Source organism: Elephas maximus, chromosome 27 (genome assembly GCF_024166365.1).
Source record: "Elephas maximus indicus isolate mEleMax1 chromosome 27, mEleMax1 primary haplotype, whole genome shotgun sequence".
NCBI lineage: Eukaryota > Metazoa > Chordata > Mammalia > Proboscidea > Elephantidae > Elephas > Elephas maximus.
The window spans coordinates 23,239,788-23,257,274 of NC_064845.1; the positions used below are offsets into that span (position 1 = coordinate 23,239,788).

The following is a 17,487-nucleotide window of genomic DNA, read 5'->3' on the forward strand; positions in this document are numbered from 1 at the left end:
TCTGAATACGAAAATTCTGCCTGAATAAGCTTTAAAAAAAAAAATACCATAACAAAACTGCAGAGCCCCATTCTTCTAACAGTAAAGATTCTGCTTTGTAGGAATTTTAAAAGTTCTTAACTATTAAAAAGCATAAATTTTCCTCCTATCTTGCCATGGATTAAAAATAGCTTTTGTTGTATTAGACTCTTTGAAACAGCTGCATGCAACATTTTCTCTCTTTTTTTTGTGCACTGCTAAAAATATATAGAACTCAACTAACCTACTGAAATCAAAGCATTTTCAACTTTCTTTTTCCCACAGCTACCAAACAGTTTTTTTGGGTGAGATTTTTCCACACAGCTTTCTTAATATTTCCTGATGATCGCCTTACTAGTGGAAAGGGGTGCTGGTGAAGATCACGCTGAAGTAGGTTTCCACCTGGCTTTAGAAAAAGAAATTTGCATTTGTATATGAAAATAAATAGAGATATTTTGAGAATTTAGAATCGTGTTCACTCAAAGTTGGCCATACTTCTATTTCACATTTTTCTAAGACACAGGAGGCGGTAGTACCTCTCCTGTTCTGCTCATCCACATCCTCACCAAGCCTTTGAGGAAGGCTGAAAGCCTGGGGAAAGAGGATCTCCCCTTAAGGAAACTGCGTGCTATTTTTTTCCAAAGATTGTTCTCAGCTCATGTGTCCAATGATCTCAGCCTTTGGTAGATATTCTAACAGCTTGCCGAGAATGGGTGTGAGATTCACCAGTTCACACTTCTCAAAGTCTCTGGAGCAATTAAGCATATAAACCATACTTCCAATATATCTAGCTCCTTGGTCACTATAACTAAAGATTGCTTATACAATGAACATAGATGATTAAATTAAAAATAAACCAAGCTGGTTGGCATTGATTATTTAAAAGAGACTTTCTTCAAAGGCAACTTTATTCTGTAATGGTCTGTTTTAAAAGATATCACTACAATAGCTGACTACCACGTCTCTCAACCTCCTAGGTAGCAGGTATTCTTTGCTGTATACATATACATAAGAAAGCTGTCCTGGCCCCAGCCCTTAGAAAAACTTACTTTGTGGGCTGGACCCACAAAAAAAGTAAAATGTGTAACATTTAAACATACTTTTAAATTAAAAAAAAAAAGCTTTTATGTCAAAATGTTAAGTACTTTTTTTTTTTATGGTTTTGATCTACTCTGTTCATCTGGATAAAATTTCTAATTCAAACTTTAATTGAGGGTGAGATATAATTTTAATGGCAGCCGCAAGACCAAGCTTCTTTGAAAGGGCAAAGATAAACGAAAAATAGAAATGTGGGATTATAGGTTTATGAATAGGAGTGAGGGTATTTTATGAGAAAAAAAAAGTTTTTTTTTTTGTTTTATAGGTTATATTAATTCATTTTGGGAACCGTGGTGGCGTACTGGTTAAGTGCTACAGCTGCTAACCAAAGGGTCCGCAGTTTGAATCCGCCAGGCGCCCCTTGAAAACTCTATGGGGCAGTTCTACTCTGTTCTATAGGGTCGCTATGAGTCGGAATCGACTCGACGGCAATGGGTTGTTTTTAGTATTTATTAATTTATTTTATATATAAAAATTTACATGTAAATATTAACAGATTATGACTCACAGATTTTGGTTTTTTTTAATAGACAATAAAGTACAAACACCATTAACAAAACATTATGGACAAATTAATTCAATTTGTTTAAAACACAAAGGCATTTTGCCACACTATGATTTTTACTCTGAGAGACAGTCAAGGGAAAAAAGGTGGATTGACAAGAATGTCTTCTGATGATTAAATGTTGGGTAGATACTATATATGTGGTACATATACGGGTAGCAGTTTTTTTTTATAATTTGCCTGGATGAATTTTCAATGGCTTTGCTATTTCTGATCCCATAATTTCTAGAAAATACCATTTCAAAGTCCATATTCACAGAATCTTTTCAATGAGGGTTCCCAAGAAAGAACCCTTATTTCATGTGCTGCTAGCAGAGATGGCCGTTTCTCACGCAGGGGGAAGCACAGATACCTACTTAACTAGACTCCGGAACAGGTCAGTGTAAAAAAGTATGTATTTTAAGAAAGCCAACTATACAAACCAGAGAATTAATACCTTAAAGGAAGGCTAAATATTAAAGAGTTAAGCACGCGACAGAAAACATTAGAAAAAATAACAAAAAGAGTAAATCCCAAAAAAGAAAGAAGGAAATAATAAAGATAGAAATTAACGAAATAGAAAAGAGAGAGAATAGAGAAGATCAACGAAGTGGCAAGTTGATTTTTTTAAAAAAACCATAAAACTGGTAAGTCTCTGGCAAGCCTGATCAAGAAAAAAAGAGAATGAACAAATAATCAATACTAGCACTGAAACGGGGGACATAACTATATTCCCAGTGGAGTGTAAAAAGGCAAGAGAATACGATGAACATTATGCCAATAAATTTGAAAACTTAAGCAAAACGGGCAAATTCTAAGAATCTCATAACCAAAGTGTGTAAAACTAATATATAGCCTACACTTCCAACTCGGTATTAGTATACCAAAAAAAAAAAAAAAACCATTGCCATCAAGTTGATGCCAACTCACAATGACCCTATAGGACAGAGTAGAACTGCCCCGTAGGGTTTCCAAGGAGCACCTGGTGGATTTGAAATGCCAACCTTTTGACCAGCAACCAAGCTTTTAACCACTGCGCCACCAGGACCCCATGAGTATATCAAGCTCAGGAAAACAAAACAAACCAAAAAAGCCCCAGATATAAATACCTTAAGGTATTTCCCATTGACTTGTTATTTACTAATTTAAAATTCAGTTTCAAATGAATGAATTCATTTTTTATTTTTGGTTCAAATGAGTAAAACTAAAAATTTTAACTAAAATATTTCATGCCTAATGGCTGTCTTATGATTTGCAAATGCTCTAAGTTCAGAATAATGCCCACACCTTTTTAAATAACAATCAACTTAATCCAGAGTTTTCCTAAGTATTTCTGTTGTACTGTTGGGATTAGTTACTACAAGTTTATTATGTATGTCGCCAAGTGTAAAGTGATTCAGATTTAATAACTTTCTGAAACTTATGTGAATGACCTTTGTACTCCTATATTTAATATTAACTTTGAGTTGCCATATTTGAGTTGCTTTATTCCAGTGCTATGGAATAAGTGCAAAGAGCAATAAAGGCAAAGAACTAGAGAGCTGGATGAGATTTCAGTCCCTTACTTTACATATGAGCAAACTGAGGGCCAGCAAGGTAAAGTGACTTGCTCAGGTGGTTATATTAGCTTAGCCTTTTCCTCCGACATAGAAGGTCACAATAATTCTGGACCCTGCGGAACACAATTTTCTTCTATTACTTTCACTAAGGTAACACGAAGCTCCTGCCAAAACCGCAATATGCATCTTGCCGGGGCATACTACTTACAACCAGCACAGGCATTAGTGTTAACGGGAGTTTTCATACACTATTTAAAGAGACAATAAATTTTTCTAATTTAGTTTCCGGAAATTCTTCTAATATTGTTTGAAATCAGGTGCTGTTTCATATATAAAGAGGTCTAGAATAGGGGAGCCCTGGTGGCACAGTGGTTAAGAGATTGGCCGCTAGCCAAAACGCTGGCAGTTCCAGTCTACCAACCACTCCTTGGAAACCCTATGGGGCAGTTCTACTTTGTCCTATAGGGTCACTATGAGTCGGAATCGACTCAACGGCAATGGGTTTTTTTTTTTTTTGGGGGGGCGCGGGGAGGCTGGTACCAAGAATAGGAGAAAGATAGGGAATTATTTTATCACTTAGACTCAAAATGGAATTTTGCGATTAATCGTTAAAGTTTTTTACACTGTTATCAATGCACGATATTTCAATAACAATTTACCTAAAATATGAGATTTGCATTGCTTTAATATTTCTCTCCTTCCATGTTCCTGGTTTAAATGCCTTCCTGTTTAATGTATAAAGTTCATGGTGAACACTGCTCTTCCTTATAATAATCGCACAATTTCACAGTCTTATTTCAGTTTCTCTGATGGAGGGTACAAACCCAGAGTGTGCTGAACAGTCCTCCTTCAGTTCATGCAGTTATATAAAAGGTAGACGTCAGATACCAACCCATAGAGGTAAAAGGGGAAATAGTCTGACAATCATACAAATGCATTTCTTCGTAATACTAAATTTTCAAATAATGAGACATATGAGTGACTCATATAAGAAAACAGAAATTTGGCATTATGAAGTCAAAATATCAAGATGACTGTAGTTTCCCCTTTTGCATAAATTCCCAAGATGACCATCACAATGTCTCCTATCCCACAGGCTCTTCCTCAGCGTGATCTTGCCACTCCCCCATCAAGAAGTGGGGCTAAATTCCTCTCTCCCTTGAGTCTGTGCTGACCTATAATTTGTCTGTAGCTAAAAAAATGCAGCAGAAGTAACTCAAGTGCCTTCTGAGACTAAGTCAGAAGAGTCCTAGAACTGGTTCCCTTGGGAGGCTTACTCTGGGGAAAGTCCAACTACCTGAGACTGTCGCATTGCACAGGCCACATAGAGGCACTATGGTCCACAATCCCAGCTGAGCCCAGCCTTCCCATTATCCCCGTGAAGGTGCGCCCAACATATGAGTGAGGAAGGCATCTTGGAAACAGATCCCCCAGCTTCAACCCCAGTCATTTGAGTTAGCCTCAGTCATTCAAGTCATCCTGGCTGAGGCCCCAGACATGGGGGAAGACAGACAGGTCACCCCTGATGTGCGCTGCCAAAACTGCTTACCCAAAGAATCTAATGATCATAATTAAATGATTACTGTTTTATGTCGCTAAGTTTGAGGTGGTTTTGGATAACCAGTAGTAGAGAACCAGAAGAACGTCTAACACAAGCAATAACAAACAAACAAACCTAAAACTGTGTATTACTGCTGAGCCTAATAACAGGACTGATTCTTATATTTACTAGGTAGCTAGATAGATCCTTCAGACTTGATCTGAACTGAAGGGAAGCTCAATCCAGTGGCACAGAGAAGATGCATGCCCTTAACAAAATGGGACCGTGTCCTACGCACAACCAGACTGTGAAGGACAGAAAGGAGCTGAGTACCAGGAAAAGGCTGGGCCAGGGAAGGAAGACCCTTTTATAGCATAGCTATCTCATTTTCCAGTTTCTGCCAAGCAACCAACCAATGAAACTTATAAATTTCCCAGAGGCTCATAAGACAAAGAACACAGGTAAGGGGCATCAGGGTGAGAGAAAGAAAATACAAGTTGTTCTTTCACCCTCTGAGATACAGGATGACACATGGCTGATGCATGACCACAAAAGAAGAGGGTCTACAATTTAATTTACTATGGAAATCCACCAGCTTCAGCAGAACCTACAACCCAACAAGGGATATCACACTTTCTTGACCAAAACAGGTGAGAAACAACTAGTCTGAAAAGCAAAGTATCTGGTTATTCATTGTTTTAAAAGGCTGAATAACCTTTATATTCCATACTCTGCACCCTTTCTCAAATCTATCTATTCCCTAGTGTAGCAGGTTTACTGAGTAAACTACCTCTGCTAGTTCTGGCTGGTATAGTATTAAAGTAGGTTGCAATCTGCAAAAAGTGGAAACAAAAAACTTTCAGTCAGATCAAAACACAAAACGCTTTTCAAGATTACAGGCCCTCACTAAGCATGCTTTGGAGCCCTGGTGGCACAATGGTTAAGAGCTTGGCTGCTAATCAAAAGATCAGCAGTTTGAATTCACCAGGTGCTCCTTGGAAACCCTATGGGGGCGGTTCTACTCTGTCCTATAGGGTCACTATGAGTCGGAACCAGCTCGACAGCGCGTAACAACAAGCATGCTTGATTTAATTAGTTAAAAATAATGGTAACCTCAGCAGACTATTCAGATGCTCATGAATCACTTCCTGAGGCGTGAGGAAGTTGGGCCTGATTGTCTTCATGATATTTACTCCATTCTCAGCTTCTGAATACAAGGTGAATGAGTGTCCCTCCTTTTCTCTGTAACCTTTCCTGCTACCTCTCCTCTCTCCCTTTTACAAAGCTGGGAGTGGGAGCTGGGTGGGTGTAGGAAGGGCATCATCCTTTTCCTCACATGTAACCTATCCCCACTCATTTAATATTAAAATGACCTTTTTAGAAATAATCGTTTTCCCATAGGCAAATGTATGAAGTAGAGAAGACAGAAGACACAGAATAAATCAATGAAAAGTCATTTCCTAATAACAGAGATGAAACACTACCTGAATAAAGAGGACAAAGTCATAAAATTAAAAGGAAAATACTAGTCTAAGCAGCAAAGAAACTTATTTTACAACAAGAAAATGTATCTAAACTGCAGGAAAATAGTAACTGTTGCCAATGCCAGAAAAACCCATGAATTATGGAGATTGGATAACTAACATGGAATATGTGCTAAAAATTATCAGAGAGTCTGACTTACCTTATATCAGGTTTTGGTTAAATATTAGCATAAAGGAAACGTGGACATTAATACTCAGAACTCACCTTCAAAATTAAAAAAAGGTGAGAATAAACATGATTTCAATGAAGTCTCAAGTTAACTTCTAGGCTTCAAATCAAAAGCATTAAACTCACAGAGAGAAGAGCTAGTGTGATGTACTGTTTTGCTTACGTTAACTTTTCTTTACCACATTATAATAAAAGGTGTTTTAATTTAGTTGTTCTAATATCCACTAATACTGCTTTAGATGTAGCTTAAATCTTCCTTCCCCCAAACTGAACGTACCGTTTTACAATTTTAGGTGGTATTTTATGAATTTGATCTTTAAACCACTGATATCTCAAAATCCTATAACAGGAAGACTCTAACAAATCCTGTAAGAATTTTTAGTCATTGATTTCCACTATAGCTTAACTTCAAGAATATTAACTTTTACCAAACTATATTTAAAAAGAAAAAAAAAATGAAGATACCTGCATATTTTAATCCAATGAAAGTAGACTACTAACGAAAAGAACTTGAAAATTCAAATTCAATTTTTTCATGGAAGGACAGTAATATTTTTATCATAAGTTCGAAACCCAATTCAGCATACTACTCCTAATGATGGATGAACTTAAGAATTTTGTATCTTTTGAAAACCGTCGTTTTTTTTTCCTAGATAATATTAATGTTTAAGAAAATTAAGTTGAATGTTTCCCTCTTAATTCCTTACCTCACTGTTATATATATTTCTCTATATACAAAGTTCACTTTATTATCCTCATAAAAACTTTATATAACATATTGATGTACGCTAAAGTTACCTCAATTTTCTAACTACTTAGGACTGAAGCCTAAGGGTAAAGGGCCTCATAGAACTTTCAAATGAAAAATTTTACAAAGTAGTGCCGTTGGAAACTATGTGAAAAAGGATTTGGGGAATAGCAAGAGGAACAGAAGGAAGGAAGGTTAATTCCCACAGTGACCCAGGCATGGGATGACAAGAACCTGGAACCAGCAGCCGAACAACGGGATGGATGTGGGGACAATGAGAACACGGTCAGCTGGTAGGAGAAGACCATCCTCCAACATGAATGTGACAAACAGTGTTTTGTTTGGTTGGTGTGGTATGCTGTGGTTAGGAAGTGCATTGCTTATATTATAGACCTAACCAGAGTTCATCTCACAGTCAATAATTCAGAGTTGTGTATTAATATTTTTAAAAGCAAAGAAAGCAGAATAACTCAGTGAAGAGAGCACCTGGCCTCATTGTCAGGAGCCCACAAATCTATTTTTGGCTTTTTAGCAATGTTGCTCATCATCTTGTACATCAGAATGGGTCTCAGTTCCCTTCAAAGAAAAATGGTAGAGCAAATTGATGCAACCCATGAAGTGTTACGAGGGGAAATATAAATAGACTCAAATTAGTGAAATAGAGAGCCTGGGATTCAAACTACCAGGCAATGTTAAACCACTAGCAAGTACTACCTTCTAAGTAATACCAGATGGGCCTTTAATTTTACCCAACTGGATGCATTTTTTGTTTTAATGATGATGCAGATATCCAAATATATCAATACCAAATGGCAGCAGCATATCACCTATTTATATTCATTCCTCTGTGTCTGGTTTTGTTTTTAAGGCTGAAGACTGTTACGGGTTGAATTGTGTCCCCCAAAAATATCTGTCAACTTGGCTAGGCCATGATTCCCAGTATTCTGTGATTGTCCACCATTTTGTCATCTGATGTGATTTTCCTGTGTGTTGTAAATACTACTTCCATGATGTTAATGAGGCAGGATTAGAGGCAGTAAATGAGGCAGGACTAAATCTATAAGATTAAATTGTGTTTTCAGTCAATCTCTTTGCGATATAAAAGACACAGGCAAGCAGAGAGACAGGGGGACCTCATACCACCAAGAAACAAGAGCCAGGAGAATAACACGTCCTTTGGACCCAGGGTCCCTGGGCTGAGAAGCTCCTTGATCGGGGAAGATTGATGACGAAGACCTTCCCCCAGAGCCGACAGAGGGAGAAAGCCTTCCCCTAGAGCTGGCACCCTGAATTCGGACTTCTAGCCTCCTAGACTGTGAGAGAATGAACTTGTTAAGCCACCCACTTGTGGTACTTCTGTTATAGCAGCACTTGATAGCTAAAACAAAGATCAATCACAAGCAGGATACAATTCTGAAACACTATATGGCTAAAAAAAAAAAATTTGAGAAAATTTACAAGCAAAGTAAGGATTTCCAAAAATTCGAGTCCAGATCAAATATGTAAAAACAAAACAATTCAATGGGTGCACTAAAACCAACGGGCAGCTTGCCTATAAGGCAAAGCATCCATATACTATTCATGAAAACAAAGAGGGACAAATAAATGATAATTCCCATTTTTCATGAAAACTGATCATAAGGAACACCTAACAGTTGCATAGATAGCCCAGGTTTCTTCTTGTCTACTTAAGTTGTGAATCTATGAACTCTCTTAGAGTCTAGCACCTATAAATCAAGTTAAGTGAAGCTTATTAGGCTAGTTAGCAAACTGGGGAAGGATGTTCTGAACTTCTCTCACTTAAATACCTGAGTTTGTTCAGAAAGAAAAATAGTCTAATGTATGAATTAGATTAATTTTCTAGAATTAAAGGGGCAAACTAAGTGAATTCTAAAGATACTTTGGTGTGTTCTTCTTCTGTCCTCTTGTTCTGAATGGTCTCCTAGTCTTCCACTCTCTGCCATTAAAATAAAAATAATTATGCTATAATAATGAAAAAACAGTGAAGGCTTTGGAGTCTAACGGACCTGTGTTTGAATCAGAACTATGCCCATTTATGACTTTATAATGGAGATAATACCTCCAGGACACTCTCAGATTTTAGATATATTTTGAAAATAGAGCCAAAAAGATTTGTTGTTAGAGTGAATGCAGGGTGCGGGAGGAAGAGATGTGTCAAGGATGACTAAGGCTTTTTAGCCTAAACAACTACAAGGATGCTCTCAAACTGCAGGGAAGGCTGAAGGTGGAACAGGTTGGGTGGGGAGAAGGGAAGTTGCATTTGAGGCATCCAAGTGGAGATGTCTAGCACGCAGTGGGATATGCCAGCCTGAAGTGTAGAAGAGAGCCAAGCTGGAGAAATAAATTTGGGGTGGTTGGCATATAGATGGTACTTAAAGCCATGAGACAGGATGAGATCACCAAAGGAACGTGAGCAGAAAGAAAGCTGGGATCATTCCAATTTTACGCATTCAAAGAGCATAGGAGGAATGAGCAAAGAGGACTGAAAAGACTGATTAGTGATAAAGGGGGAAAACTGGGAGATCAGGGAGCTCTGGAAGCCATATAAAGTAACTGTATCAAGACGGGAAAAGATCAACCATACTGAATGCTGCTGATGGGTGAAGTAAAGCGAAGACTGAGAATTAGCCAAAGGCTTTAAGAACCTCGAGGTTTTTGGTGACCTTAGCAAGAGCGATTCTGGTGAATAGTGAGGGGGAAAGCCTGAATGGAGTGGGTTTAAGAAAAAACGGGAGGCAAGGAAGCGGAGAGTGTGAGCACAGACAATTTTTCAAATTGTTTTGCTGTGAAAGGAGGCAAAGACGTCGGCCAGTAGCCAGCAGAAGAATACACATCAAAAGAACATGGAAGAAGTATCAAAACATTTGGTACTGATGGGAATGATCCAGTAGACAGTGAAAGAGGGAGGTGGGGAGGAGGAACTGCTGTATGAAAGAGCTGAGTAGGCAAGAGGGGTTGAGCCGCCTGCTGAATGAAGGGACTGGCTTTGGGTGGGACCTGGGTGGTTCATCTTGGTAATAAGAAGGAAAACAGAATGTATGGGTGCAACGCTGATAAATGGGTACATGTCACAGTGGCCATAACCAAATAACAATGGTGGTAATCAGTCAGGCCAATTCTTTTGTTTCTTAGGGATGCGAAGGGTCTCCCCCTTAAAAGGCAGAAACCATCCCAAACATTAAATTTCCAAATTACGTAAAAGAGACAGCATTAATCCAATATAGGATATTTTAAACCAAAAAAGACACAATTACTTTTTGATATTTTATTAAGCAGAAATGGGGAAACCAGAACAATATTAAATCCATTATAGGATATAAAGGAAGTTACAGAATATAAGAAGCAACTCTGAGTTGCAGTGGGCAAATTTCAACCCCAAGACACATAAAAGTTAATATCCTCATTCCTAATTCTCTTCATTAGTCATTGTCTGTTTAGTACATCTTAAGTCAATGATCCTGTAAGATACTTAATAACGGTAACACTAAGAATACAAATAACGCTATCTAATATTATTGAGTGCTCTGATGTGCCAAAGCCTGTGCTAAAATGCTGTAACACATCCATTACTCATGTAATTGTCACAACTGTCCTCTGAAGAAAGTGCTATTATTATTCCCTTTTCACAGATGAGGAAGTTACAGCATTGAGAAGTTACATAACTTGCCCAACAGTGACAGAGCAGAGCTAGAATCTGAACCCAGGTAAGGTGACCCCAGAGTCCTTGCTAAACAGAAATAGCAAAAAGCCTGTATGTTGAGAGTGTACACTTTAAGTCACCATACCGAGAACACACTTCAAGGACATCAACGTTAACAATTGTTTAAATTTTATTATTAAAAAATAAAATAAAAATACTGACCTCTTCAGTTAGCAAAATATGTCTACCTTTACCCAAGTGCAGAAGGTAGATAACACAAGCCCTTCTAGCTTACTCCTGGGGCTTGGTAATGACCATGCTCTGCCCTCTGGGATGTCATCACATGCGAAGACTATTTTTACAATAAGAGGAAAACGAGAAAGAAGGATGAGGCATAGTTTGTTCCAAATATCTAGTTAACTTAGACGCCACAATGCTACTCACACATTACCAAAATTCCAATTCCGACAGGCAATAAGTGCAAGTCAGCATGCTATATGTTTTTAATAATCTTTGCTGCCATGACATTTTTATTAATTTTATATTCATCTGAATGAAAAAGCTATTTTTAAGCTACCCCCCCCAAAAAAAAACAAACCCACTGTTGTCGAGTCTTTTCCGACTCATAGTAACCTTATAGGACAGAGTAGAACTGCCCCACAGAGTTTCCAAGGAGCACCTGGCAGATTCGAACTGCTGACCTCTTGGTTAACAGCCATAGACTTAACCAGTATGCCACCAGGGTTTCCAAAGCATCAGAAAATATAAACTCCAAACTAAGACATGGCCTAATCCCCCAATACCCCCACACTGAAGCTGCCCGCCTTCAAGACAGCCAGTGTTTGCCACTCTACCAAACATGCTATGCTGTGCCATCCCTGGGTCTTTGCTCATGCTGTCCTCTTTGCCTGCAAGTTCCCCATCCCCTCCCCCAAATGGTGGATGCTATTGGTGTCCTGCCCAAATCCCGCAGCTGCTCTGAATGTTGACTGCTAACAGCTCTCAGCTACCCGCCCCATCCCAGGGTACAGCCCACAATGGCTGACTGACATGGGGATGCAAAGGCTGGCCACTTGCTTCAGGATCTGTGGTTTGATTCTGGTTCCAGAGCAGCAGGTGGGGCAAGCTAAAGGAGGTCTCCAGGCTGAGACCAGCTCCTTGCTTGGATTTCTTCCCAGGTCCTGTCCTTCTTCCTTCACTCCCATGCTCCTGAGAGCACTCCTTAGTAAACCACTTCCACAAGAATCTGACCCAGGTTCTACTTCTAGGAAAACCAACCTAAGACACTCCCCTAGCCCCCACCCACCTCACTCCCCACCTTGCCTAAAGTATTCTAATTCATTCTCCAAAGCCCAATGCAGATATCACTGCTATGCAGCTATCATCCTTGATCTTCCACCACCTTTGTTCCTATCCCTTTGTGACCAGTTACTGATGTCTATTTCTCCTCCCAAGTAATAAGCTTCTTGAAGGCAAGCTCCCTTATGCAGCTTTGCTTTCTAAGTACCAATCAAAATGGAGTTGACTGTGGGGAACTCTACAGGAAACATGACCCTGGTTGTGCAACAAATACATTCAGGAAAAGAGGCGAGAAAGGGAGAGAGATGGTAGGGAGCCTACGGATTAAAAGAGACTTAAGAGACACGTCAACCAGCTGCAACACGTAGAACCTTCCAGGACTCTGAATTAAACAAACTGCAATTTTTTAAAAGCTATGATTTTTTTAAAAGACATCTGGAAATCCTGGTGGCGTAGTGGTTAAGTGCTACAGCTGCTAACCAAAGGGTCGGCAGTTCGAATCCTCCAGCTGCTCCTTGGAAACTCTATGGGGCAGTTCTACTCTGTCCTATAGGGTCACTATGAGTTGGAATCGACTCAATGGCACTGGGTTTGGTTTTGGGTTTGGAAATCTTAACAGTGACTGGATATTTGATGATACTGGGAAATTACTGTTAATTTTTGGGTATAATAACGGTATTGTGGTTATCCATAAACATATTGATGGGTAATCTGGTATCTGGGATTTACTTTAATACCAGGTGGGGTAAGTGGGTAGGAAATGGAGGGATAAGATTGGCCATAAGCTAATAATTGTTTAAGCTGGGTGATGGGTACATTAGTGTTCACTATACCATTCTTTCTACTTGTGTCCATTTTCCATAATAAAGAGAGAAAATACTTAAGAAATGACGGGAGGAGGTCAAACATATAATAAAATGATAGCCTGCTATTGCCAAATCAGCCCACAATACACAGCTCTCACTTACATTTGCTTAAAGATCACTTGGAATAAAATATTAGGAAAAATAGGTATCATTAGAGTAAAAAACGTAGTGAAGAGTCATTAAACGTGTTTTGAAATAAACTGAATTGAAATACATTGACGTGAATTGATACTCGTTTCTTTCAAGCATTATGCTTATAGGTAAAGCAAATAACCAAATTCTACTTCAAGGTCACGGCTCTTGAAAAGGTAAGTTTAGACTTCTGCTCTTGTAAGTTAATCCACAATCACTAATACTTACTGAAGGCTGAGCTTTACATGTTATGACTCCGATTATTCTCACAAAACCCCAGTGAAGTTGATCCTATTGTTATAGCCTAGAAAACTAGTATAAATTCGTGACCCCCAGCAAGGATTCATACCTGGCAGACTGACCCCAAAGTCCACTCACTAAGCTCCTCCTCCAAAGCAGTGCTCTGTGGAACTGGGCTCATCAATGTCCTAATACTTGCCATAGGGTTCACAAAGCAACATTTAGGGCAGGGGGTCCTTTATTGACAGCGGCAGATGCTTTAAGCACCCGACTAATAATATGTGTAGACGACCCAGCACTGGTATCACTGGGCTATCTTTCTGGTGGCAATGGCTTTGCATTACACTGTGCACTTCTACAAGATTCTCAAGATCCATGATACAAAATGAAAGACGAGGCTGGCTAACGTTCAGTCCTCTGAAACTGTGTCCTTCCCAGGTGACAACTCTACGTAAGAAAGAATTAAACTCATAACCTAAACCAAAAAAAAAAAAAAAAAAACAAACGTGTTGCTGTCAAGTCGATTCTGACTCACAGCGACCCTACAGGACAGGATAGGGTTTCCAAGGAGTGGCTGGTAGATTCCAACTGCCAGGCTTTTGGTTAGCAGTCGAGCCCTTCACCACTGTGCCATAACCAAGGCCTTTATTAACACAATGACATCTTTTTAAAGTATCATGGAAAACTTAAATTAAAAAGTGACAAGCTTTGAGAGTATAATTACTGTAAAAACCACCATCTCAAAACTTCCATTCATGAGACAGAGCTTAAATGAAATGGAAGTAGAAAAGAGGATGATAAGGAATCCAAAATGAAACTAAAGTGGCCAAATTTATTCTCAGATGGCAGCATGAGAAAATAATTCATCTGATTTGCCAAGGCAAGGAAACAGGACTCAGAAGTTAGGAGGATGATCCTTTCCTTCAACTCTGCAACCGGAAAAAAATACACGCTTGGAGTCACCAACGGTCTTCCCCAAGCCTGCAACCAAACCACATGGCCACTTAGGCTGGGTGGAGCAGAAAGTAAATAAACACAGTTTATTTTTATAGCTTGCTTTTCCTGGCCACTCTCAAATTTCCTAGTCACAAATTATTCCCTATTATCTTTCAGAACAGATTTTTACTCAAAGCATTCATAAAAAAACTTCGCAGGCTCAAGAGGACAAATATATAATCACTTACATAGGCTAATTCATTTAGTAAATAACATATTAGTTTAAAAATCACATATATTCAGAGAGTAATTAAGTAACTAGATAACAAACTGATAATATTTTCCATTGAAAAGATCAAGAATAAGCCTCAAACTCTGTAAATTAAATATAAACATATTAAATAGAAATATATTACCGACCTTAATACAGTAAAGTTTTAATTTTTTAAGACTCAAATTTGACTAATGTTTTGAAAATGAACTTCTCTGCAAAAATGAACAACAATAAATCAATAAACCTGAAGACACAAGTTACATATTACCCAATGCAAAGCTTGCTCTCTTCAAAATTTAAATTTACAATAAGCTTAATGACGTCTCTGAACTTTACTCAAGAACAGCAGACTGGAAGTAAAAAGAACATGTCTACTTGTATATGCTACTCCCTCCTCACACATTTTAGAAGGAAAACTGGACGAAAGCTGACTTACCCTTGGGCTTCGTAGGCACAGTGCCTCAGGGCCACAATATTTTTAGGGGCCCATAAAAATGTTTTAATTTCCTTTAAAATCAGAAGAAAAAATGAACTTCTAGGTCAAACAAAATGTTTTAATATATAACATTAATATATCTGCCTTTTTACCAGTACAGTTGTAAGATACACTTTTTATTTATTTTTTTAAATGGAGGAAGGGGCCCACAAAGGCCTAGGCCCAAGAGAGTCACTATGTTGCCTGGCTACATATAAAGTCTTTCCTGTCCCAGAAGCCTTTGCAGGCAGATTGGAATTATTCTTGCCAAGGCAAAGGACAGTTAGTTGTGCCGAGGCTAGCTAGACCTGGAGAGGGAGGTCAGCATCTACTCTTCCATTTCCAGGGACCTTCGCATCTCAGCTTCCTCTTTCCAGTCTCCCAGAGACGAGGACAGAGAACTGGTAAGCAGCCTGCACACTGTTGCTGTGGCTATTCTAAAAAGGCTTATTAAAACAGTGGGCTGGAACCGCTACAATGGCCAAGTTTTGCTCTGAACTATGTTTGGTTCCTTTTTTGATTTCACACCCCTTGGGAATCTGATGCAAACTCACATGCCCGCAAAATTTTACACACAATAAATTTCATCACTGGAAATTCATTTTCTTCACACAGAAGAGAAAAATATAAATAATTATATTTCTCACTCTCGTTTTAATTTAAAAATAAGCTGGCTGCTTCCAAAAAAAGTAAAATAAATTAAAATCGTGTGGATTAAACAGAAAGCACACTTGATATTAAGAGTAACTTTCAATTGGAAGGCTGCTACTGTGGAACCTGGTCAATCAGCTTCGATTTCTAGCTTTTGTTTTAATTTAAAAAAGGCACATGGTATCAAGTGCCATCATGTCCCACTTTGCCGGGCTAGGATAGCCATGTGTGAAGGAGTGTCAAAATTCCCCTAACATTTTCCAATTAAACTCACTTTACATCACTCCCCGTGCCCACCTTACTGGGGCCTTCTGCGGCAAGGACAGTACCACGGGTCTGTCTATGTCTCGAAGGGGTGGATTCAGTTCGCGTTGTCAATGGGAGTCTATCAGAACCAAAATAGCTTTCAAAAGCCTGCAGTTTTTCCTGGAGTCTATGGGATTCTGTCTACGAAGAGGCTTCCCGGGCTGCATCACTCCCCACTCTGGCCACGGCTGTCTGCTTCAAGTCTCTGCTTCCACAATGGCAGCCGGGAAAAGCACTGCTGGCTCTTTAGCAGCATCCATCCATCGTGGTGACGGTGAAGCCTTGAACTCAAAGGCTGACCTCATTCAAAGGGCCAGATAAGCACCAAATCAGCCAAACCAGCAGGTTTCCCTTTCTTAAAACACACATACACACACCTCACACCTGTCCTCCAGACAGACAGGAGATCTCAGTGTTGTCCAACTAATTTCAGTTTTTGACAAGATCTCTTAACAAGGTCGAGTAGTGAAATTCACGGCACTGGCTCTGGCCACATAGACAACCTTGCTAGCAGGCAGTAGAGCAAACGTTTTTATGGATTACTGGTAAGCAGGTTTAACAAAACTGAGCAGGGATGTAGAAAGCTAAAAATTCCCATGATACCAGGAACTTTCTTCTTCAAAGCAGCAAAGCCACACTCACTGCCCCAGGCGCTTCCCCTTTCACATGACCAAGGCTTTCTTAACAGCACATGTGTACTTGGGAAAGAACATTTCACCAGTTCAAAGATGTTTGTGACCACTACACTTCCCAAAAAGGAGGTCACAAAAGATGAATTCTTTGATGGTCTCCAACACACATACAACAATAAAAACCATCTGGTGGCTGTACTAAAGAATGCCCATGGCACATACTGAAGAGACTTGCTCTGTCCAACTCTGCTTCCAAATATCAGAAGAAATGTCAGCTGCCTTGAGTGTATGGTGGAGCCCTGGTGGTACAGCAGTTAAAAGCTGCTAACCAAAAGGTTGGCAGTTCAAATCCACCAGCTGCTCCCTGGAAACTCTACAGGGCAATTCTACTCTGCCCTAGAGGATTGCTATGAGTCAGAATTGACCTGATGACAATGGGTTTTTATTTGTTTTTTTGAGCGTATGGTGCCATTTTAGAGAAAAGGCTATAATTCTTTTCTTCTACACTCAGCCACAAAGCCAATGGGACCATTTTCCAGAAAAAAAGCTTTACCATGGTGACTCCCATTGCACCACTGTGTGTGACTTCTTCCACTTGCTCACATGATACATAATCTTGCTGAACCTTCGGTGCTCTGCTTTCTTGCCCATCTGAGTACCTGCTGCTCAGCACTACGGAACTCCTCCTGATTCCACACTTTCATTGGCAAAGACCTTGCTGCAGGCTAAGCACATAGGCTTTGTGCCCCGTTCTATTCAGTGATGAAGTTAAAGGTCAGGAGACCTAATGCACTT

At 39.3% G+C, this 17,487-nt stretch overlaps 1 protein-coding gene across 2 annotated transcripts in view; it reads right to left on the reverse strand.

Moving 5' to 3' along the window:
• PLCL2 (phospholipase C like 2) overlaps window positions 1-17,487 on the reverse strand; it is a 214,500-nt gene that overhangs the window by 172,610 nt on the left and 24,403 nt on the right. The window lies entirely within an intron of this gene.